The sequence below is a fragment of the Rattus rattus genome, chromosome 5 (genome assembly GCF_011064425.1).
Source record: "Rattus rattus isolate New Zealand chromosome 5, Rrattus_CSIRO_v1, whole genome shotgun sequence".
NCBI classification, from domain to species: Eukaryota; Metazoa; Chordata; class Mammalia; order Rodentia; family Muridae; genus Rattus; species Rattus rattus.
In genome coordinates, this window is record NC_046158.1 from 25,026,136 (window position 1) to 25,050,976 (window position 24,841).

The window sequence follows — 24,841 nt, forward strand, 5'->3', positions numbered from 1 at the left end:
GTGTTTACAGTTTGACGTATTTCTCCTATGCTTACTACTCTGTGTTTCAAAGGTTCTGGGTGTACATTGAGAAGAAATCTCTTTTGAGGAACTTTTGTACTAAATGCCAAAAATTGCTCTCATTTCATTAGTTCTTATGTTGATACTGGTTTCCTGACACCATTAATATCGAGGCTACCGTTCCTTAGACGTCAATGTAGTTTCTCAAGTGTATCTCACTGGCTATGAGAAACCCTGTTCTACTGGAAAATCAATTCTATGCTGAGAATACTGAGTCAGATAAGAAAGAATTCTGTGTTCTTCACTGTCACATGAACAGAAATTACACAGGCCATATATGCTATGATACAGGATGGTGGTTACTAGCTTTGTTTAAAAGCATTTTTTGTTGTTACAAGAAAGAGATTAAATGTTTAGGTCATGAGGACAGTGTCGACAGTAGATGATCAGATGTGAAGAATCAATATGCATTCAAAAATAATAGGAAGTTAAAGAGATAAATAAATGACACAAAACCATAAAGATGTCAAGAGTTAGCAAATCAAACACTTTTGTTTTTATGTGTTGCATAATAGATGAGCAGAAATATAAACATATGAAAGGTATGATCAGCTCTCTGCTCCTCCCTCTTCCAGCGACAGCCGCATCTTCTGTGCAGTGTCAGTCTCGTCCTATAGAGAAGATGGTGAAGGTCAGTGTGAACAGATTTGGCAGTATTGGGTGCCTGGTTACCAGGGCTGCCTTCTCTGCGTCTGGCAAAGTGGAGATTATTGCCATCAATAACCCCTTCATTGACCTCAACTACATGGTCTGCATGTTCCAGTATGACTCTGTCCATGGCAAATACAATGGCACAGTCAAGACTGAGAATGGGAACTACCTTGTCATCAATGGGAAGCCCATTGCCATTTTCCAGAAGCGATACCCCTCTAATATCAAATGGAGTGGATGCTGGTGCTGAATATGTCGTGGAGTCTACTGGTGTCTTCATCACCATGGAGAAGGCTCGGGCTCATTTGAAGGGTGGGGCCAAAAGGTCATCATTTCTATTCCTTCTGCCAATGACCCCATGTTTGTGAAGGATATGAACCATGAGAAATAGGATAACTTGCTCAAGATTATCAGTAATGCATCCTGCACCACCAACTGCTTAATTCCCCCTTGGCCAAGGTCATACATGACAACTTTGGTATTATGCAAGGGCTCATGACCACAGTCCATGCCATCACTGCCACTCAGAAAAGTGTGAATGGCCCCTCTGGAAAGCTGTGGTATGGTGGTCTTGGGGCAACCCAGAACGTCATCTCTGCATCCACTTGTGCTGTCAAGGCTGTGGGCAAGGTCATCCCAGAGCTGAATGGCATAGCCTTCCATTTTCGTATCCCAATGTATCCATTGTGGATCTGACATGCTGCCTGGAGAAACTTGCCAAGTATGATGACATCAAGAAGGTGATAAAGCAGACATCTGAGAACCCACTAAGGGGCATCCTGGGCTATACTGAGGACCAGGTTGTCTCCTGCGACTTCAACAGCAACTCCGTCTCCCACCTTTGATGCTGGGGCTGGCATTGCTCTCAATGACAACTTTGTAAAGTTCATTTCATGTTATGACAATGAATACAGCTACAGCAAGAGAGTGGTGGACCTCCTGGCCTACGTAGCTTCAAAGGAGTAAGAAGCCATGAACCACCCACCCCAGCAAAGATACTGAGAGATAGAGGCCTGTAGTTGCTGAAGAGTCCCCATCCCAACTCAGCCCCTAACGCTGAGCATCTCCCTCACAATTTTCATCCTAGACCCCCATAATAACAAAAGGGGCCTAGGGAGCCCTCCCTACTCTCTTGAATACCATCAATGAAGTTCACTGTGCCCACACAAAAAGCAAGGAATAATCAGTTTTTTAAAAACTTTATTCTGGGAATCCACTGAAGACTTTTGAAAAGGAATGCAAAAGAGCACGATTTGTACACTAAGAAGAAAGTTTATTAGAGAGTGCATATTAAGAAAACTAAACTTTGGTGGTAAATAATCCCATACAAGTGTGACAGAAATGAATGACCTGCTCCTCAGTGTCCCAGGGACTCCTGCTACTTTTGCAGACACAGTCTGATCATAGAACCTCTACATTTGATAAGTACTAGTTATTGCTTTTTTGAGATTATAACATCTTTCCTCCTCTTTCTTTTCTCCCTCCAAGCCCTCTGCTGTACCACAATCTTTCAAACTCCTGGCATCTTTTTCTGTAATTGCTGCTGCTGCTACTGTTGTCTTTGTTATTAGTGGTAGTGGTGGTATGTGTATGTGCTTTTAGTGCATGTTTGTGTGAGTGCATGTGTGTGTGTGTGTGCAACTGCATACATAAATACAATGTACTCAGTCTGTATAATCTAACTTTTAGTCACATGATTTCAGGGATGACCACTTGGACACCATACGGCAAAAGTTAGGATGAACACATTGAACACACTTGGGAACTTACATGAAAGCAGCAAATGTCATCCCCATGTCCGTTCCAATGGTTGAACTTTGTCCTTTATCTAGACTCAGTGAGTTGGAGATGGACCTGCTTGGCAGAGCAGTTCCTAGGAAAATGATTACCATGAAAGACAAAGGAGTTCAAAGCACGCTGGATAACTAGCAGGATACAAGCACTTGCATTTTCTCTCTTGTCAATAAATTCCCTTTGATAATATGAACCTGAAAAAATTTTGAGGTTCTCCCATTTTTTATTTTATTTTTTATTTTTAAATTTAAATTTCAAATGTTATCCCCTCCCCCTCCCCTACTTTCTCTCCCCTCCCCCTGCTTCAATGAGGATGTTCCCGAACCTACACACCCACTCTCACCTCAATGTCCTGGCATTCCCCTGCACTGGGAAACCAATCTTCACAGGACTAATGGTTTTTCATATTATTGATGCTGGACAATGCTACATATGTGGCTGGAGTCATGAGTCCCTCCATGTATACTCATTAGTTGGTGGTTTAGGTCCTGGGAGCTCTGGTGAGTTCTGGTTGGTTGATATTGTAGTTCTTCCTATAGGGTTGCAAACTGCTTCAGCTCCTACAGTTTTTTCTCTAACTTTTCCATTTGGGGTCGCCTTGTTCAGTCCAATGGTAATCTGCGTCCATCCTCATCTGTATCAGTAGGGCTCTGGCAGACCCTCTCAGGAGACATCCATATCTTGCCCCTGTCAGAAAGCACTTCTTGGCATCAGCAATAGAGACTGTGTTTGGTGGCTGCATATGGGATGGTTCGCCAGGTGGGACAGTCTCTGGATGACCTTTTCTTCAGTACTTGCTCCAATCTTTTTCCCTGTACCTCCTCCAGTGAGTATTTTGTTCTCCCTTCTAAGAAGGAATGAAGCATCCACATTTCTGTCTTCTTTCTTCTTGAGTTTCATATGATCTGTGAATTTTTTTGTAGGTAGTCCAGGCTTTTGGGCTAATATCCACTTATCAGTGAGTGCACACCATGTGTGTTATGTTGTGACTGGGTTACCTCACTCAAGATGATATTTTCTAGGTCCGTCCATTTCCCTAAGAATTTCATGTAGTCGTTGTTTTTATTAGCTGAGTAGTACTCAATTGAGTAAATGTACCACAATTTCTGTATCCATTCTTCTGTTGAAGGACATCTGGATTCTTTCCAGCTTCTGGCTATTATAAATAAGGCTGCTATGAACATAGTGGAGCATTATCCTTATTATATTTGGAGCATCTTTTGGGTTATATGCCCAGGAGCAGTATAGCTGGATCCACAGGAAGTACTATGTCCAACTTTCTGAGGAACAGTCAGACTGATTTCCAGAGTGGTTGTGCCAGCCTGAGATCTCACCAACAATGGAGGACTGTTCCTCTTTCTCCACATCCTTGCCAGAATCTACTGTCACCTGAGTTTTTGATCTTAGCCATTCTCACTGATGTGAGCTGGTATATTAGATTTGTTTTGATTTGCATTTTCCTGATGACTGAGTATGTTAAACATTTCTTTAGGTGCTTCTCAGCTGTTTGATACACCTCCGTTGAGAATTCTTTGTTTAGCTCCATACCCCATTTTTAATGTCATTATTTGATTCTCTGGAGTCTAACTTCTCTGTATATATTAGATATTAGTCCTCAATTGGAAGTAGGATTGGTAAAGACCTTTTCCCAATCTGTTGGTTGCAGTTTTGACCCAAATGAAAGTGTTCTTTGCCTTCCACAAGTTTTGTAATTTTATGAGGTTCCATTTGTCAATTCTTGACCTTAGAGCATAAGCCACTGGTGTTCTCTTCAGGAAAATTTCCCCTGTGCCTATGTGTTCGAGGCTCCTCCCCACTTTCTCTTCTACTAGTTTCAGTGTATCCGGTATTATGTGGAGATCTTTGATCCACTTGGACTTGAGCTTCATACAAGGTGATAAGAATGGGTCAATTTGCATTCTTCTGCATGCTGACTACCATTTGAACCAGCAACATTTGTCGAAAATGCTGTCATTTTTTCCACTGGATAGTTTTAGTTTCTTTGACAGAGATCAAGTGAGCATAGGTGTGTGGGTTCATTTCTGAGTCTTCAATTCTATTCCATTGATCAACGTGTCTATCTCTGTACCAATACCATTCAGTTTTTATCATGATTGCTCTGTAACACAGCTTGAGGTCGGGGATGGTGATCATTCCTTTCTCTAATGAAATTATAAGCACTGATTTCCTCTTCCAGCAATGGCTGCAGTTTTACCTCTTCACACCCTATCTGTGAAGAGGTGAAAACGATTGATAAAATGTAATTCAAACTATCAAGAATTTTTTTTTTAATTTTCTATCATAGTCTGTAGTTTTCAGGGTTTGGTATTCATTTTTGAGACACTGTTTCCCTATGTATCTCTGCATCATTGCATCTTCTTATGTAGATAGTGCGATCTCCCTGGTGCTGAGATTAAAAACACGTGCCACCACACTTGGCCTTACGATTCTCTTATTGCATTTACCCAAATAATGTGATGTTTTGCTGCCTCCACTCTGTCCCAATTTCTAAAAGTTAAAATACATTCTACCTTTTTCTTTAGAGACAAGGACTTATAGGTCCTTTCTCTAAATGGTATGCCATGTGGTGAGAAGCATAGGCGTCAGTTTGATGAATACCTGTTACGGCAGCATAACCAAGCAGAACTTGACTATCATCATATATATTTGTCCTGGATTTCCTGAAATTTAATTAAACCCTAAAATGTGAATTTCCCCATATCTTAGGACATGGGCTCTGCTGGATAGATTAAATGCTAAGACAACTGAAAGTTACTGCACATTAAATAGAAATGCTATGAAACAGATGACAAAAACAGAAAAAGAAGTTTTCAGGGAAAATCAATTCCTTTCATTTACTTCTAAATTAACAATATTTTCAATGTTTCTGTGTGTATTAAAGTTCTGTCATCCTGAAAATAGGCAAAATCCTGATCTTACGCTACTCTTGTTACTAACAGACATTTAGTCACTATTCTGTATGAAAGCTTAATAATGGTTTATTTTCATTATCTGAAATTGAAATGTAAGAACTGGCATTTACATTTACATTGTTCTGTGTTATTTTTTCTTTTGCTTGTGATTTTTCCTTCCTATTCTAACCATATTTGTATCATACAAACTGTCTGGATCCTTTTTCTTTTTCAAATATGAGATACTTGTACCTCACTATGTGGTTTTTCTGGGAAATCTCATTCTCTTCCTTTTTAGTTTAAAAGGCTTGTGAACAGTATGGTGGTTGCGTATCAGTTCCTGTAGCCGTTCAGCCAACTTCCTACAAAACATTCCCTATGATCATCTCTTGAAAGTTTTATTATTGCTGAGTCATTTTGCGTTCCTTGGGTCAAATCATAAAGCCATGAGAACTATGTTATGCCTTTGGATAATATAGATTATCAGTCTAGTTCCTGCTATGAATAGCTGTGCCATTTCAAAGAATATAAATGTCACTTTAGTCCATTGAAAAAAATTGAATATATCACAAAATGTTTAAAGTCATTACTCATACCAGAACAATGTAAGCAACATCTATGAATGGGTAGTTATTGAAAGAAATCATCTGCAGACATTATTGAAATGAGGTTTCTTATACAAGCTTAAAATCTTATTGGAACTTCTTTGCATTCAATTCGTCTAATTTTGAATGATCCTGAGTTTTCATTTAGTTAAATTCTCTATGCTTTCTGTCTAGCCACATTTTACTGATCTGCATTTTGTTTGTTGATTTTGCCAAAGAATAATAGTGCCATTTATTCTTAAAAGATATATTTCTTTCTTGTTATATACATAATTATAAAATATAAGGTATTTTGTGCATGTATGTGAATTCTTATGAAGAATGCTGGGTTAGTATAAATGAGAACTCTGAGAAAAACTATGCTCGTGTTATAGAAAACACTGTTATACTTTTCCCCTTTTCTTATAGTTGGTAACTCAACAATTTATCGATATCCAGAATTTTTATGTATGACTTGTGGTAATACAATTTTGCATTGTGTAAGCTAATAATTATCGATAGAACTTTCTGCTTTGAAATTATCTTCCATACATTTAATTATTCATGTTATCTTAGTAAATCAATGTTAAAACCAATTGCTAAAAGAAAATTAGTCTAAGAAATGTTAAATTACAAAAAGAATATTGCATTATCTAGAAATGATGGTGGTTCTCATTTTCTATTTAATTTTTTGAGATATTGTTCTGAGTTATACAAAAATTCTGAAAGAGTTCATAAATTTTAAAGCAGAGGATTTGAATTACACATACCTGGCCAATATATTGTTTATTAAAATAAATCTTCTATTCATTATTAAAAATTAGATTCTAATAAAATAATCTCCTATTTTGCAGACTTCTTTGTCGTTGATGCCCACTGATTACTTGTATTCTTTTCTAAACCAATTTCACTCTAGAACTTCTAATAAAGCCCCACGTGTTAGCTATACATTTCACAATATTTGAGATGCCCAAAACAGGTCACAGATTTAATTAATGTTTATTTGTCACGAATTTCACATTAAAAGTAAACTTTAAATTAGTTCTAATTTTTATTGAGTACAAGTATATTAATTTGGGTGAAGCAGCTTCCTCCATTTCCTTACGTGCGTGTTTACTCTTCAAATCATTTAAAGACTAAGAGCTTGCTGTAGGCATGATTTATACCCATTGGGTAATAGTGAGTTAAGTTTTATTTACTCTTTGCGATGATAGATTTCCTTGAAACACAGCAGCACCCACACCCACGTTCCCCCAATTCCACGCAATCAAAAAAAAAATCTCCTGAAAACCCCATCCAATAATAAACTTTCCTCATACTTTCCTGCTAAAGATTAATAAACTTCTCTTGAAACTTATATCTAATTTATGTGACTTTAAGGGTCATGCTTTAATAACAATGATGAAACACGATTATTACTTCCTAATGCTGAAATTACAGTTTTTACATTGTAAATTTTTCCTGCTATGCGCCCTGTGGCACTAACATCTTTATCACTCCATGTGTTTCTAGTTTTAAAACCTTTACCCCTGCTGTTTGAAAAATATTTCTCATTTTCGTTCCCTATGGAGTACAGAAATCCCTAAAGGCAAAGCCATTAGTGATCTCTCTGCCTTTTCCCAAACACGTATTACGATCACCAGTGTTGCTCCCCCTGCCTCATTGGCTTTTGGTAAAGTATGCAAATGAGATGTTCAAAATACACACTTTTTGCAACCGTGCAAGTTCATACTGATTTATAAAATGGGAAGGCTATTAAAGTGACTGAAAATGTCAGCAAGATTTATGCATGGGTGACAAATTGTATTGGAAATGTTCATTTTTAACAGACTGCCCTAGGTTTTTTTTTTTCCCCTTCTCTAAAACAACCTAGATATGTCTTAGAGATACATTTGTTTTAGCGCTGTTTTTCCTTCCCAAACACACATTTGACAGTGACTTTTTGACTGGAAAAATAAACAATGCTACTTCACAATCATACAAATTGTATTTTATCAGTGAAAGGAGTATTGAGAAGATGAAAATTTCCCCTTTGACACCCATTTGTCCTGTGTGTCATTAGTCCATGAACAATTGAGTTTTCCCTTTATAACAGATGACTTAAATTTTACACATAAATACTTCATCACTAAGATCCAAAATTATTTAACTATCAAAACAATTACCCAATCACTCTTGAAGGAAATATTCATTCATTTCAAAATGCACAATTTAGGAAACAAAAGATCAGAGCTGTATAATACATGTTAGCGAGATTTTTATGATTTCATCTTTTACAAATGTTAAAGCAAAACATTGGCCATGGTCATAATAAGGTCGCATTTCTTTATTGCACGTGAATTTGTTTCAGGGTCTCTAACTCTGTGATTCAAGTAACCAGTGTGGTTCTCTTGTGAGCCCAAGTGTGGTCTCTGGGCAGAGGCCTTAGTGTACATATTTGGATGGCAGTCATTCACTTAGTGAATGAAAAAAGAGAGATGTGATACTGGAACCAGTTTATGCAATGTCATTTCAGATCATCCTGGCAAGCATCAAACATACATATAGACACAGCAGCAATGTCTGAAGGAGAATAGCATGGCATGTCACATTCCCAGATAAATAGATTATAGAAATCAGATGCTCTGGAGGAAGAACCACTTATGATTACTTTTACGAAGAGCATATCTCGAAATGGCATTATCACATAGCTTGTTTAGATGGAAAACTTTGGTAGTAGAATTCTAATTCTACTTTTTATATTCAGACCAGTGTGTACCAATACTATTATTGCAACTGATTTTCCTAATTAGTTCATTAAGTTGCATAACAATTGGTTTACAAGTAACAACTCTTCTTGATGTTAAAACCACAAAGATAAAATTGATTTAAAGCCCACTTCTGATCACTCAGTCTTCCACATTCGTATGTCCTAGTGCTTGCTAAAGTTCTCCCTAAGCTGGTGGCAGCCTCTCTCTGTTTCACTGCAGTGCCATGGTAACGTTCTTGCTTATTAAAGAGTCTTAACTTCATTCATTGTTCGGAAAAGCTAGAGTACTGTGAAAGGGAAAAGAATGGGAAGCATATGCTCTTCATCAAGAGGTGCTATGTTATGGCTTATGTGAGAACGGAGGTGTCTAGGAGAAGGTAATAGGAGCTGTGAATAGGCAAATATTTGTATGACCACAGAAAGACAACTGATAGAAGCAATTTGATCATTTTTATTGATCATTTCTATTTAAAATATTGCTTCTGCTTAAACAACACAAAAGCTAAATTAGTAAGACATTGAAATATTTAGCCATATTCTAAGATCAATTATCATACATATATAATTTTGGCATTGAAATAACTTCATAGTTCTCTTTCTCCATTTTTAACCTTGCTCCCATAAATGGTAAGTCTGTGCCTAGCCTGCCTTCAATTTATTATCAGGAAATGTACTTTTGTTACTTAGAGTTATTTTTATTGTACAAGTATGAGCTCATTGCCTGCACATATATAAGTACATGTGTGCATCGCCATGTGCCTGCTGTCTATGAAGGCAACAGGAGGACATCAGCTTCCATAGCCTTAGAAGTGTAGATGCTTTTGAACTTCCGAGTCAGTTAGGAAATTGAACACAAGTCTTTGAAGAAGAGTCATTATGTTTAATAGCTGAGCCATCACTCTGTCCTTAATAAACATACATTCTTGACTCATAGTTATTCTCTTATTTCATTTTAACCCATAATATACAATGGGCCTTGACATCGAAAAAACTACATATTTATTTGAATATCTAAGGAAAAAAGAAAAATTTCCATGTTTATCTTGACATCTGTATCAAGATAAATTGGAGGAATAGTCTACTAAAATTGTATATTTGAAAACCCAAACCATGAAGCTTAAAGAAAAGATAATAAGCCCATGAGATACAACATTTAAGAGCATATTGTACATAAATTGTAACTATGTGAACACAGTGTTTTAAAACATAATTTTAAAATAGATCTTTGTTCTCCCCTCCCAAAATCTAAATCAAATTTAAAACAGTCAAGACTGTATTTTGCATATTGAGTATAGGCAGCCTCTTTAGTCACTGTTCCTTTGATACAATTATAAATATGTCACATTTGCTATTTCATTCACTGTGTGTCCTCTCCCTGCAGAGGTTTTCTATTAGAAATAAGAAGACCTTATTTACAGAGTTGAATTACCCTAAGAAAGAAAGTATCGGTTTAGTTGAAGAAATATTCAAGATTGACCTAGGCTTTGGAGGTTACAGTGGTTAAAGGTACATACATCATAACAGAATGGCGTATGACCTTAAGTGAAGGGACTATCTTTAAAGCATTAAGTGCCAGTAGGACCATTGGTCTCTGCGGCCAATGGAATGAAGGAAGCCTATCAAGTGTTAGAATTTTCTTATGTGTTTTATTCACAATGTAGGGCAGTCTTTTAAATCAATCTCTGTATCTTTAACGAGAGCGTCTGCTTATTTTTAATCATTTAATATATACAATGCTTCTAGAGCTGATTCTCTAGGAATGTGGGTAAACTTCTAATTTTTCCCAAAACTATTCATACAAAACATGCTATTTGATTAACTTCCCCCTTCCTTAGAGAATACCCATTTGCTTTTTGAAAACTCAGCCTTGCTGTTACTGGACAGTAAAGTCACTGCAATGGGACTCTGTCAAAGAACAATTTTCTCCCTTGAATGGTAAGCAAGGGGACATGTAAGAACAAAAAGGCAACTGATTAATGGCATGCAATCCATCTATAATTATCTTGCCCATGTTACACTGTCATTGTATAGATTGGACTAGATCATTAAATTATGTGACAGCAATCAGCCATCTAACGTTAAAAGAGGTGGGAAGAGCCAATTTAAAAACTTAATATCTCAGGATGATACAGTAGCCTGGGAAAAGGAGCCAATTTAGAGAAAATTACCATATGTACCAACTGGAGTGATAGATGGGAGCCTTAGTTAAGCACTTGTTCTTGTGCTGACAATGTTTGAGGACGAGTAAAGAGCACCACTTCAAACGTGTTTGAGAATGGTGGCCCTCTAAGGCATCTTGGAAAAGTAAAATACCGTCTCTAGGAGGAAATATGTACTTGTGATCTTAGTCTATGTGCTTTGATTCCCAATTGTAGCACAACAGCCATTTGCTATCAGCCACAACCCCAACGACAAATGCCATGATGTTCAGGGTTTGGAGTTTAATGCACCTGAACAAGGTGATAAAACAGAAATGTCAGAACAATCTATCTAGTTTGTCTTCTATGATGTTATCATTGTACATTATTTTAAATGAATGATATTTTTATCTATTTCAAATGTTCAGTTGAACCTTTAGTGAATGCTTCTCTCAAATACTTTACATTTTGTTAATGGTATCACATACACTTTTTAATGTACACCAGGCTCTGTTATGAAGACATGATTACTGGGACTATAACAAGTACAAATTTAAGCAATATAATTATGTTTTAATAGTTTGACAATAAGAAGGACATTGCATGATAAGCTTTCTTTATATCTTTAACCTGAAATTTTTTTTTCTGTTGAATCCAAGTAGTTGACAACTGACTTCAATTTTTTTTTTGTCAGATTAGAAAGAATACAAGTTCTAGGAGGAAAAAACCCTACTAGACAATTCTCCTAAAATGCGGTACAATGAGAGTCACATGAGGTGACGCGCTTTCTCTCAAATATCATTAAAACATACTTTACAAGACTTACAAAATCATTTTGCAATATTTGAGATTGTGATTCTCGCAAACTACCTATTGTGCTTGTTTATCTTTATTGAATTATGTTATTTACATTTTGGGTTAATGATAACACTGATAATAATAGTAATATTATTCAGTCCTTCCTGGGGTTTTATTCGCAAGCTGTTCTATGAGTTATAATGCAGTAATTATCACATTTAATCCTGACAACATTCCTACTGGTTCCACTGAAGCAAGAAAAAGATTCAATCCTCTACCGCAAGCCATAAAGGCAAAAAGGAAATGGGGCAAACTGCTACGGTGGAAGGATGCTGGTCCCCAACTCAGCAAGTATAGCTCTTGTTTGCCTTAGAACTCACTTTGAAGAAAGACCAAATGCAGTACCACCTGACCGTACGAATTTCTAAATAAAATTCTCATTCTAACATTTTAAGTCTTGGATTTTATGTCATTGGTACTCCTCTTTATGAAGAACCACACAATATTATGCAAATACAAGTATTCGTTTAAAACTAAAACACCCAAATATCATTTTCAAATATCATACAATAAAAAATGAAATCTTTAAAACATTCCTCCAATATCTTAGGATAGTATTTTCACTGATAATCTCTTCAGGTGGTCACAATTTCTTAATGATTCTGATTTTTTAATATAGTGAAGTGAAGAGTGAATATTTACCCTAGAATACTGGGCCTTCAATTTAGAATTGGTAATTTAGAAAAGCTATTTCCTAAATTGTAATTTTTTCTTTTGGGAGGATATAACACGTAAATTGTAGAAGCTGTTTACAAAGACAGAAGCATTTCTAACAGCTGGTTTTATTATTTTGTTTTTCCTATTATTAGTACTGTAAGACTAGGATAGTCTTCTGCAGATGTGCTTCTGCTTTGAGAAACACTGAATCTTGTTTCTCCATCATACTTACTGTTTGCAGTGGCAGGCACCATAGACCATAGCCATTTTGTGTTTTAACCTCTGGAACTGCACCTCTGGATTAGTCCTGTTGAATGAAGAGAGTAAGGCTTCCTACATCGGTGTAGCTGACAGTAATTAAACAAAGAATTGTTCAACTCTAACAGTTGGCAAATAAAAATGGGGTGTTTACTTAAATTTAAATTTTTAATGAACAACAAAAGTAATTTTTAAAAATCTTTTCATGCGCACTGTTCTAAGTTGAATGCGAAAGAGCCTCCAAACGCTTATGTGTTTGAGCAGTTTGAAAGTTGAACAGCTGGGAACCAATTTTTAGAGATGTGAAACCTTTTGAGATGTAGGATTATATTAGCTAGTTTTCTTGTTAAGGCAATAAAATACCCTGACAGAGCAACTGAAGGAAGGAGGGGTTTATTTGGGCTCCCAGTTCAAGGGTGTAATCCATCATGGTGGGAAAGCTAAGGAGTTTAAATCATCTGGTTGCCTTGTGTCTGTAGTCACAAAGAAGAGAAATGGATGCTTCTGCTGAGCCCACTTTCTTTAGTTTCTGTGTTTCAGGCCCTCAGGCCAGGAAGTGTTGTGATGTACAGTGCGTTGCCTCCTTATCTCAACTAACCTGATCAAGACACGCTCCTAAAAATATGCACAGAGGTTTATCACCAAATGATTCTAGATTTCACGAAAATGATAATTGAAATTACTAGCCACAAGCCCAGCTCTTGTCAACTTGACAATAAACTTTAGTCATCTTTTAGTCATAACATTCAATGCCTTGAACCCATAGTGTCATAATCTTCTCATAGAATAAAATAACCTCCAACTTCATAGGTCCCTATAGTCTTTAATAATTTTAACATTTAAAAGTGCTATCTGTGTTGATACCCCATCTATACTCTATCATTTGTGATTATAATAAAAAAATCAAAAATACCAAATAAAGTACAAAATAAACATCCTTCTTCTAAGTTGGAATAATTGATGTGAAAGGAATAATTCAACAAAAGACAGAATAAAATCCAGAAGTTCAAATGCAAAGTCTAGCGAAATCTAGCAATTCCATTTCCAGCATCTGGGGCTCAGGACGAAATAGACTCCTTGGACTTAGGTAGTTACTCTCTGTTGCAACTGTAGCACATAGCCTCTCTCTTGACCAAGCTCCATTGCATGTTTTTGCATTCCTGAGAAGACATTCCATGGTTCTTGCCTCTGTTCCATACTGAGACCTCCATCACTATTTTAGCTTAAGCATCACATCTTCAAACGACTTCTTAGGACTCCTTTAGGGACTCTGTCCCAGTAAACTAATTACCTGGCTTGAGATGCTCTCTGAAACCCTGAACACAGATCCCGTGACAACCTCTGCCTTTCATAACCCCTGCCTTCAAAACCAATAGGATATGAATGCCATTGCCAAGTAAGTTTGTCCAGGCTGAGATGGATCCTGTGAGGACTACAGGTGCACCACCTTGGTGTTGATACAGCAGAAACACTCCCCTAGGCACTTCCTGTTGAGCAACAGCAGATTCCTTTACTTCAGGCATTTTACTGCAAGTGAAGGACAATCTTTACCAATAGAGCCTCAGGTAGCATGGGGTTTGGCCTCAGGATACTGGTCCTATTGTCCAACTGAAGGACAGAGAAATCTCTCTTTCATGGTACTCATCTCTTTAATATAAACATTTCTCATCATTTGCCTAAGGGGTCCTGTTTTGCAATCTTTTCTGCCAATGATAAATAAATGTAAAGAAGCAAATACTTTGTTCATTAATTTTAAAGTTAACTTCACTGTCTCACTGATGTTCCTTAGACACAAGAGGAATGGAACTGGATTCCTCACCAACATATCACAAGTATCCGTGTTCCTCACAGGATCCTCATTTCCCTCAAAGATCTCATCTTCCATGCATCTAATGACATTTCTCCCATGCTTCTTTTCTTCTAAGGTCTCTCAAGAATTACCTATGAAGCTCTGCTTCCAGGATTAGCCAGATCTTTCCACATTCTTTCAGCAAGCTTGTTCCAGAGACCTAAGGAAGAGCATCTTCAGACTTTGCACAGCTGTGGCCCTCCTACTTGCTCCCATTTTTTTTTGTCCTACTTAATTTACTGTTGTTTTCCTAGTATACTCTGATAAGAGAGGTTTAAGGAAGAAAGGTTTTTTATTTTGCCTTCAACTTCAAGTGTAAAATCTGTCATAGGTAGTAAGTGAAGGTGGCAGAGGCTTAAAGTCTGGTCACTTTATGTCTGTAGTCAGAAAAAAAAAAGACAGAGATGAACGCTGTGAGGGCCTTACTTTCTATTTTTTATATTGTCCAGGATCTCAGTCCAATAAATGATCATCACACTCACTCCCACCATGATGTGAGGGTCTTCGTATTTCAGTTGAATTAATCCCCATCAGACATGCTCCAAGGTCTGTCTCCCTGCTGATTCTAGATCTCATTAAGTATAATTGAGACTTTATACAGACTTTAAAAGTTCATGGGCTTAGTTGGCAGATTTATCCCACCAAGGACAAATTTTGATTAGCATTTCTACATCCAGTTTCATCTTTCTGCTTTCTGACAAGTCAGAATCCGAAGAGTCCTAGATATATGCTACTGCTGTCATGAATACCATTGTACCTTTCCCTACAATGATCAACTACTGTCTTAAACCCTGAAACGTTGTGTCTGTCAGATTGTGTGTCCCAGCTACAAGAAAAGTCAAAGCACTCACTGAAGAATGATCAATCCATTGTTTACCTGAAATATGGTTTGATGTATGTCATAATTTGGGTGCTGAGCAAGATCCCAGAAGTCACTGTGCGATCTCCAACTATAATCTATCACAGTCAAATTAATATAATACAAGTTATACTTCTACTTCCTATCTCCAAGTAAGAAACATCCTTCAACTTCTGATGATTAAGCCAGCATGAACTGACTTGAGGAAAAGCACAATGAAGACCAAACAGGGAGAAAATCAGAGGCAACTTCAGCCTGTTAGAGTTTAAATCCTTACTTTGGGAATGATATGATCATATAGGCAAATACATGGCTTTAGAGAAAGCATAAACAGAGGAACAAGCAGGAATAGACACCCATGCAAGGCAAGCAGCCTGAAGCTTAGTTTGGTTGCCTTGAAGTCTATCTCCATATGCACTAAATTTAAAACAGTCACTCTTTTCTCATTGCAAAGGCTGTAACTACCTATTTAACTTCTCAAAACATCTTTGCAAGTCAGCTTCTGAATTCTAAATAGTCTATTCTCTAGAATTTTATATACTGGTATGGTATTGCATTAACTCATGGTTATTAATGCTCCATACATACTTACTGCACACAGTGTATATCAAATTTAAGTCTCTTCAAAACATTGGGAGACCTTTCATAGTTCCTTTCCATGTGCTTCCTTGGGTTACTTGAATATGATCTGGAGAACAAAAAGGTACGAGGTATTTATAGCTTCTGTCTGCTAACGTTTAAATATACCCTCAAAGGTTAGTTGCAACAGTGTTTGTCTTAAGAGAGGAGGAAAGTAGAATGGCGTTGGGTACTGTAGCACTGGGACTATTCTGTTTATCGTTAGGAAGTGCAAACTACTTCCAGAAACTTCTCAGGCATCCTCTCTGATTTGATGCTATTCCTTCTCCTCCATGCTCTCACTATGATGCTATCAACTATCAGGCCTCATCAGAGGCGACACTAATGGCAGTGTCTGGACTTTATAGTTTTCATAATCTTAATGCATTTTCATACTTAGTAAATACACAGCTTTAGGTGGTTAGTTATAGCTATAGAAAATGGATTAATACAAATATATTGATATTTTTGTAGCAAGGTGGGTGTATAATTTATACCAGAGGACACTAATTGTTGGTTAGGAAGTTTCCTAAAAGTATCTTTAAATTGTTCAACACTGCCCATCAGTCTTCACTGTGTAGAAGGGCAGAGACTACACAAGAGTCGTTCTACATAACTGCAAAATAAGAGGAGAAGGATGCTTTCCCAAGGAGCACAGCTAGAGAACGTAAAGGAAGCAGCAGCTGGATAAAAGACAGAATATTAAGTGTGGAAAGTTTTGTATGAAGACAGCAGAAGCCTATATAGCTGTAAAATATTAATAACAATATACTGATCAAGGTGAATAAAGATTAAAACATATCTAGGTAAGCAAATATTTAATATAAAACTTTAATATTTTTACCCAGAAAATTCAAATAAATCTTAAATATTCAATTTTTCCTGTCATTTTCCAGTACATCAAGTAAATCTGATCTAGCATCAAAAGAGGAAAATTAATCCACTGTAGTACAGAATGTACTGTGGAAATAGAAGATATAATTTAACTGCAAAGTAGCTACCTTCTCAAAGCTGAGTCAATTTTTTAAGGGGAGGTTGACCACAAAGGCCTATTTGAAATCAATGGAAAACTGACTGGGATTCAAACACACAGACACACAACAGACACACACACACACACACACACACACACACACACACACACACACACTGTATTTATCTAGAACTATTATAAATACCGTTCTATGAACAGACATCTGAAAACACAGAGATCGTAGAGATGTTACCATGTTTATGATACAGTCTATGTTTATTGGCATACCAGTGGTTCATTCTCTATGTCATCTGTTTTACTACTGTTTAACCTGTTGTTAATTGGTTGGTTTTGTGTTTTTCCTACCATCCAAGAGTTACCTGAGTGAAAAGTCATAGGACTTTGCTAACCCAGGCCATTTTCCCACCACTATATTACATTCTTGACCATCTTGAGTCTTTTATGTTTTCTTTCTGCATTTTACTCAGAGACCTTTCAGCTGCAGGTTTGACACAGTTAACAATGTCAAATACTATAAATTTTGATTCCCTAGCCTGTTGGCCAAATGATCATGAAGAAAGCCCTTTCAAATGTCATGTGTCCTGTAAAGCCAGGTTGTTTCTGTGAGTGGAGTCTGGGCAGCCTTGCATCAACAGATTCAGAGCATGGAGTGACATGGCAAAACTATAAAATAGAGAGGCCACATAAAGTAGAACTTGCAGCCCAAAATTTTGTGTGGCAATGACTTTCTCCTACAAGTAAATGTTTTACTCAGCACAGAAGTTATAGGCCTGACTTAGCTGTGCGTAATATTTAGGCCAAGGCCAGATGTCAGTTTTCATAATTTATGAATAAATATTTGTCAAGGTAGGTGAGAATTTATTGTAAAATTATAATGCTTTACAGAGCAGTTTCATTTGTAGAAAAGTCTATTGTGACACTTTGTTGAACAAAAATGGACTGGAGTAAAGGAAAATGCATGTGAGTGAGACTTAAAAGCTTTTTTTAAAAGATGTAGTGAAAAGGAGCTTCAAAAGATATTCTTAAGGGTAGTTTTATATTTATTGCACTTAATTTAACAAATTATTGCAGGAAACACATAGACAGCACTTTCCCAGTAAAATTATTATACTTAAATGAACTTTTGACAATGTATTAATTACAAGGACATGACCACATTTATTCTGCTGATCCAGTAATTACACACATTAAAGAAATATTTATCCACAAACCGTGCAGTGTACTTCGAAAACAGCATTTATTGCCAAATTACATTTCCTGGATCTCTGTGTCCTATTTCCAGTTACTAGTAATTTTTTTAACTTTAAGCAAATGAGGGAAATGATGAGAAACTTGAAAAGTACTGTATAAATAAATGCTTATTGGTGTGGAAAAATTGAAAATGTTGATCTTTACAACAGTAGACTACTTTTACTTGGAAAAATAATCCTGCGACATCTAAAATCGTGTTGTTCAGATAGAAACAAAACATTAACAATCCTTCTAGATCTTTCTTCTTTCCTGCTGGTTTCTCAGATTTAATAAGGAGTGAGAACCCCAAATTTTAAATGATGTTAGAACATCACACTAGCTGATAATAGGGAAAATGTTAATACAACATGCAGGATACCAAAAGATATGCAGATAAACTCAGAAAGCATAAAAATATTAGAAATTACTCATGACACAATATGAAAAGTTCTATTGTAGCAATTCATATGTAGAACTAACTTCACTGCAAATATTGTAAAGCATTGTTAAAGAAAGGGATGAATAAAGCATGCCTTCCCTTGAATTCACAGATGGAGAGGTAGAGTGAATTGTGAAATGAAGTACTAGGGCTTTGAAATTAACCAAAGGCATCCTCTGCTTCCCAAGGGCATATTTTACTAAGCTTAATAAATATAGTGAATGCTTTTTCTCCACTAAGACATTCTGATTGCTGATATTCAATCCACTCCTTTGAAAGAAGTCTTAATTGAACATCATGAATACATCACTTAGAGATTATTTTTAAACTTGTGGGTAATTGGGGAAAAGTTCACTACATACATTGATTTTCAATTTTATTTAAAATGAAAATCACAAAATTTAAAGTCTCTTATTACCTGTGAAAGTGGAAGCAATGTTAGTAATAGCTCATCATTTACTCTGACTAAGATAATAACAGCAGACCTAGAATTAATAATGGAAAATTTTCTATTAAGTCCTTTTGGACATAGAATTTTACAACTAATAAGATTATATAAAATTGATAATTTTTAAACATTGGTGTTAAGTGAGTAAAATCTATCCAAAGCTTAAAAATGGCATCTAATCTGAGTGTCTCTTAAATATAACAAAACACCAACTTGTTTTTCAATTCAAATTTTTTATACATTAATATAGCCATCATCAAATTGATGTTTATATTGAATTGGGGAATGTTCCTCAGACAGTCCCAAGTCAATTCCCAAAGCAGTCTAAGCATTTTAGTGTCAGTAGAATAGAGTTCCAAATACCCAGAAGAGATGAAAATACAGAAATTGAGATGCTAATGATCATAATTAGAAAGCACTAACCTTTGCCTGTTGTTGGAGACCCTATTGAACACATCTAATGGATTGACTAATTTGTTTCTAGTGCATCTATATCAGAATGAGGACCACAGGACACTAGGATTCCTGTAAGGTTTTCAATTTAGAAGTTAACTTCTCTTTTGATTTTCTTTCATGATGAGGATGAAAATAATTTTGTATAAAAGAAAACTAAACTGAATAAAGATATTGCCTGAATCATAACAAGCACACACACACACACACACACACACACACACACACACACACACACACACGCACATGTAAAATTGCACAGATAACCTATGATACACTTTAAAGCACAGGGAGCCCCCTCCCTTGCTTATGTTTATTTACAGAATAAACCAATGGTAGAAAATATTTAAAAAACTTGTATTTAACATAGGTAGATATTTTGTTCATCATAAAGAGTGAATATTGTCACCTATTTGTTGATATGTGTTTTCTACATTGTATGTAGTCTAGAGATACCTGACAATAAAACCATGTACAGAAATTGTAGACACATAATAGACTATTTTATATAAAGCACTCTAACGCCCATGGATTTTCTTTCATGATGAGGATGAAAATAATTTCAACAGTGTTTTAATATCCTCTGAATACCAAAAGATAACTCTCTTATTTTTACCAAAACACAAACATAGTCTGTTATTTAAAAACATGCTTAAGAATAATTTAATGTAATGGATTGGAAAAGTTGTTCTTGCTATGGAAAATGTAGATAAATAAAATAAAAATAAATAGTATTCTTGTATCCAGATTTATAATTATTAAGATTACAACATGTTCCTGACACCAAACCTTAGTAAAGCATTCTCCCTGTATTTCTATCTGAGCTTCTGCATAATTTGGTCCTAATGCTCTCAGTGATTGAGAAATAGTATAAATTAAAATGTATTAGATCAAGCACACACACACTCACGCGCACAAACATACCTATATATGGAAAATTAAAATATTGATATGAATTATATTTATTTATTTTAAATTCATCTGTTTGACAATTTACCTTTCTTTAGCATTAGATATTGAAGAGCAGAGAGAATATAAGCATAAAAGGCATTTGTCATATCTTCTTTTTTAATTACTTTCTATTTATTATTTTATATATGAGTGCTCTATCTGCATCAGATTCCTTTACAGATGGTTGTGAGCCACCATGTGGTTGCTGGGAATTGAACTCAGGATCTCTGGAAGAGCAGCCAGTGCTCTTAACCACTGAGCCATCTCCCCAGCCCAACATATGTTCTTGTAGAGCTTGTTTGCTGCTCTTGACTTATATAATTACTGATATTATTACTTTCACATACTTTGAGAAGTTTAGAGCTTTACTCTGTGCTTTGAATCCATATCCAAAATGTTTAATTCCTGTCCAAAAATTTATTGTTGTAGATTTGTGGCTATGAAAATTGGATTTCTCTGTGTTCAAACATTCAGCAAGAATGCTCAGAGAAAACATCTTGCTAGATACAGAATCCTACTTTGGTTCAACTAAAAGAAAGATAGACTTTCCTTCCAAATCAATCATGCCAACTCACGGACCTCTGAGTCCACAGTTCCTCTTTGCATAAGTTTATCATCATCCATCACAGCAGAGACAAGTACATTAAAAGAAAACAGGAATAAACATAAGTAGTTGAACACTAATTCTGCATATCAACATACACAGTAAAACAACCATACAAAAATATGTACTTACTCTCAGTTCAAAATATCTAACACCTCCTTAGAGGTTTAGTGGAGGCTCTAAACATTCTAAAAATAATATAGAATGTGGTTAGTGTCTTAGTTAAGTTTTCAATTGCTATGAAGCAACATCATTAACAAGGTGACTCATAAACAAAAGCATTTAATTGGAGGTTCAATTCATTATCATCATGATGGGAAACATGGCAGAATGAAGGCAGACACGACTTGGAAAAATCATGTGAGTTCTACATCTTGATCTGAAGGCAGGAGAATAAGACTGTGTGACAGGGTGTAAACTCTGGTGGAGCTTGGTCATATAGGTCACCTTGATTCTGCCTCTACAGTGACTCCTTCTTCAACAACACCATATCTACTCCAACAAAGCCATACCTTCTAGTAGTGCCACTCTCCATTGGCCAAGCATTCAAATACAGGAGTATCTGGATGCCATACCTATTCAATCCACCACATTTCACATGCTGGCCCCCAGAGTTCGTCCAATGTCAAAAGTCCCCAAAGCCTATCACAATCTCAAAAATATTTGCAATTCAAAAGTTCAAAGTTTCTTCTGAGATTCACACAATCCTTTAGCTGTAATTCACTATAACATCAAAATTATAAAACATCACCTACCTCCAACATATCATGCCATAGGGTATATACTACCATACCAAAATATAGGGAAGTGGGTATAGTGAGGAAATAGTTGACCAAAGCAAGACCAAAAACCAGCAGGGAAAACTCCAAAGTATCCATGTCTGGTGTCAAAATGTCCTTCAGATCTGCAACACTTCAGTTTTGTTAGTTGCAACACACTTCTTTCTTTTGGGCTCCTTACACATGCAGTTAACAGCTTTTCTTGACAGGTATCCCTGATTCTAAGTCATTCTAGGATTCACCCTTAATGGCTGAATTCACCCTTAATGGTGTCACATAATGGCCCCTTTGGGTCTACATTCAGGGCCACTCACTCTTACCACACACCTGGCCTCTGAAACTTTCCTTAGTTGTGGATGGAGATTACATATCCTCTTTCACAAAATGGCCTCTCTGGGCCTCCATGCAAGGACATCCCTAACACATTTTTAGTCTGCGAGGGAAAATCAGTAACCAATTTCTTTTTTCTTGACTTTAAAGCCAGAGTCACATGGGTAAAGCTGCCAAATTCTGCTTCTTGCCTGGGCTGGAACATGGTCCTTTTGTTCTATTATATCTTCACCAGCTTTTTGTTTTCAAGGTTTTCTTCACTGCCTGAGCTTGGCTGTCCTAGAACTTGATCTGTGGACCACAATGACCTTGAACTCAGAGATCTACATTCTTCTGTCTCCTGAGTGCTAGATCAGAGACTCCTTAAAGGCTTGTACTACCACACTTAGATAGGACCATTTCTTGAATTCCTTTTCAAAAGATGAAAGTTTGGCTGGGTTGGATATTGCCCCAAGGCCACCACTCTCTTACTTCCATTTAATATATTTAATCTGTTTATCTCCTTAAACATAGGATTTGGTTTCATTCTACTTTCTGGTGCCCCTTTAATTCTTGAACAATCTATTTTTTAAATTTCCTAAAATTTAGCTTGCTGCCTTTTATTAAAACACTCTTCATAAGAGTGAACCACAGTACAGAGTCTATGCCAGGCTGTTTTGAGATTTCCTTGATAATGCAATTAATCTAAATCTTTTAACCTTAGATTCAGGCAGACTTTGCTGACACGACCTTAAAGCAGTCACATTCTTTACCAAAATATCACACAAATGATGTCTAGGCAACATACTAAACTTTGTCTCCTCTGAAATTACCCTCAGCACTATGTTTCTACCAGCATGGACTATTAAGAGCCACTTTTAAAGAATTTCACTGCTTTCCTAATCCAAAGCCTCCACATCTACACTTCTCCAACCAAAGCATGGTCAGTCCTACCCCAATATCCCAATTCTGGTACCTACTTCTTTCTTAGTTGGCTTAAACATTGCTCTAAAATGCCAGGTCTGGCATGACTTTTGTGGGCATGAAATCCCATGGTTCCTGCCTCTGGGACAGGCCTAGCAGGCATGGGCCTCCACAAGTTTTCATGGCTGCTGTGGGTGTATAAGGCTTGTTTGTATAATAATGTGTGTATTTTATATTCCTCCTTCAAGGCATTTCTTCCATGTTAATGTTAATGACTCCATGATAATCATAAACAGCATCAGCCTAGGAGCTAAAGGTGTGTGGTTCATGCCTCAGAAAAATGGCAAATGCTGAGACCTCCAGGAGAACCCCCAAGGCTGTGGAAAAGAACTCTAAAAATATGGGTTCAAAATGCATAATTTCTCAACTATGCAAAAAATAACAATGCAATATGAATTATATGAGGGGCTTCACAAATCTAAAGGAACAAAGGTAACTATACTATGAGCCAGCTTGTCAGAAAGATACTAAGGAAAGAGACAAAGATTTAGGGAATGATGATCTAAGGAGATCCCACACAGCTTAAATTGTTTTGGCCTGTGCTTACAGAGCCATACAAATTCTTCAGTTCAGGGTCTTCCGGGACTGATCAAGATGAGACCCAGGTATGGTAGGAATGGTAATTTCAGGATGGGGTCACACCCAACTCTGGGACCTGTGTCTATTGTCTGTGCTTAACAGAGGCAAGCCAACCTCTGAATTTTTTGCAATGTTAAAAGAAATGAGTGCTTGCTGTCTCCTCCAAATTAAGGGTCTGGGAGACACAAGATGTTGATTCACAGTATAATCAACACATGACCCTCAACAGCAGTCCAGACCTGGTTATCACTAAGGTATCAGGTAGGAGCACTGATAACTCACATCATTTTGTTCCCTTGTGGAAGACATGAACACAAACTCGGACTATGGCACATCCACATGTCATCAGCTAACAACATGATTCTTGGACATCAACCAGAACCTGTGCCATATCCAGGTCATTGACCCACACATAGCCCTCAGCAGCATCACATGATACAGTGGTTTTTTCAAGGATATCTAATCTAGAAAGTGGACCATTTCTTATTTTGTGCCTCTGCCATTGCCAAGATCTAAGGTGATCCCACATCTGGGGAGGTTGTTTGGGACTGAGCTTAAATTTCTTGAGCTCTGGGCTGTGTGTGGCACACCATCAACTTCACTGGGCAAATGTATTATCTACCATTGACTTCAGGCCTCTCTCTCATCCCTCACTGCTGTCATGTCACCAGATTCACCTCTCTACAGTGCTAAAACTGCTGTACTATTCCATCACTCCTCTGTCTTGATCACCTGTTCTCTCCTCACTGTGGTGCCAACTGGGGCAGGCCTACCAAGAGCCCATGTGAGCTGGGCAAGCAGGCAGCCTGATTCAGCCATCCTTGAAATAGCCAACTTCTTGGAGGTAACCAATTGTCCCTGTTCAAGTTTAGAATAGAATCCATAAGAGACAATCCGTGACTGCTAGTATAAGCCCAATCAATAATAATATCTGGAATAAGTACAAAGGAAAGAAATTATTGTTCTTTAGTTAGATTGGTATATCATCAAATCCCCTTCTAAATATTTATTAATAGCTAAAGATAATAGCTATTCTCAGCCTTGGTTAGATAAGTATCTTGTAATGAATAGTAGTAAATCATGT

The 24,841-nt window shown here is 36.7% G+C and overlaps 1 pseudogene; it reads left to right on the forward strand.

Moving 5' to 3' along the window:
• The first annotated feature begins 682 nt into the window (after window positions 1-682).
• On the forward strand, window positions 683-1,677 carry LOC116900159 (annotated as a pseudogene).
• The last annotated feature ends 23,164 nt before the right edge of the window (window positions 1,678-24,841 follow it).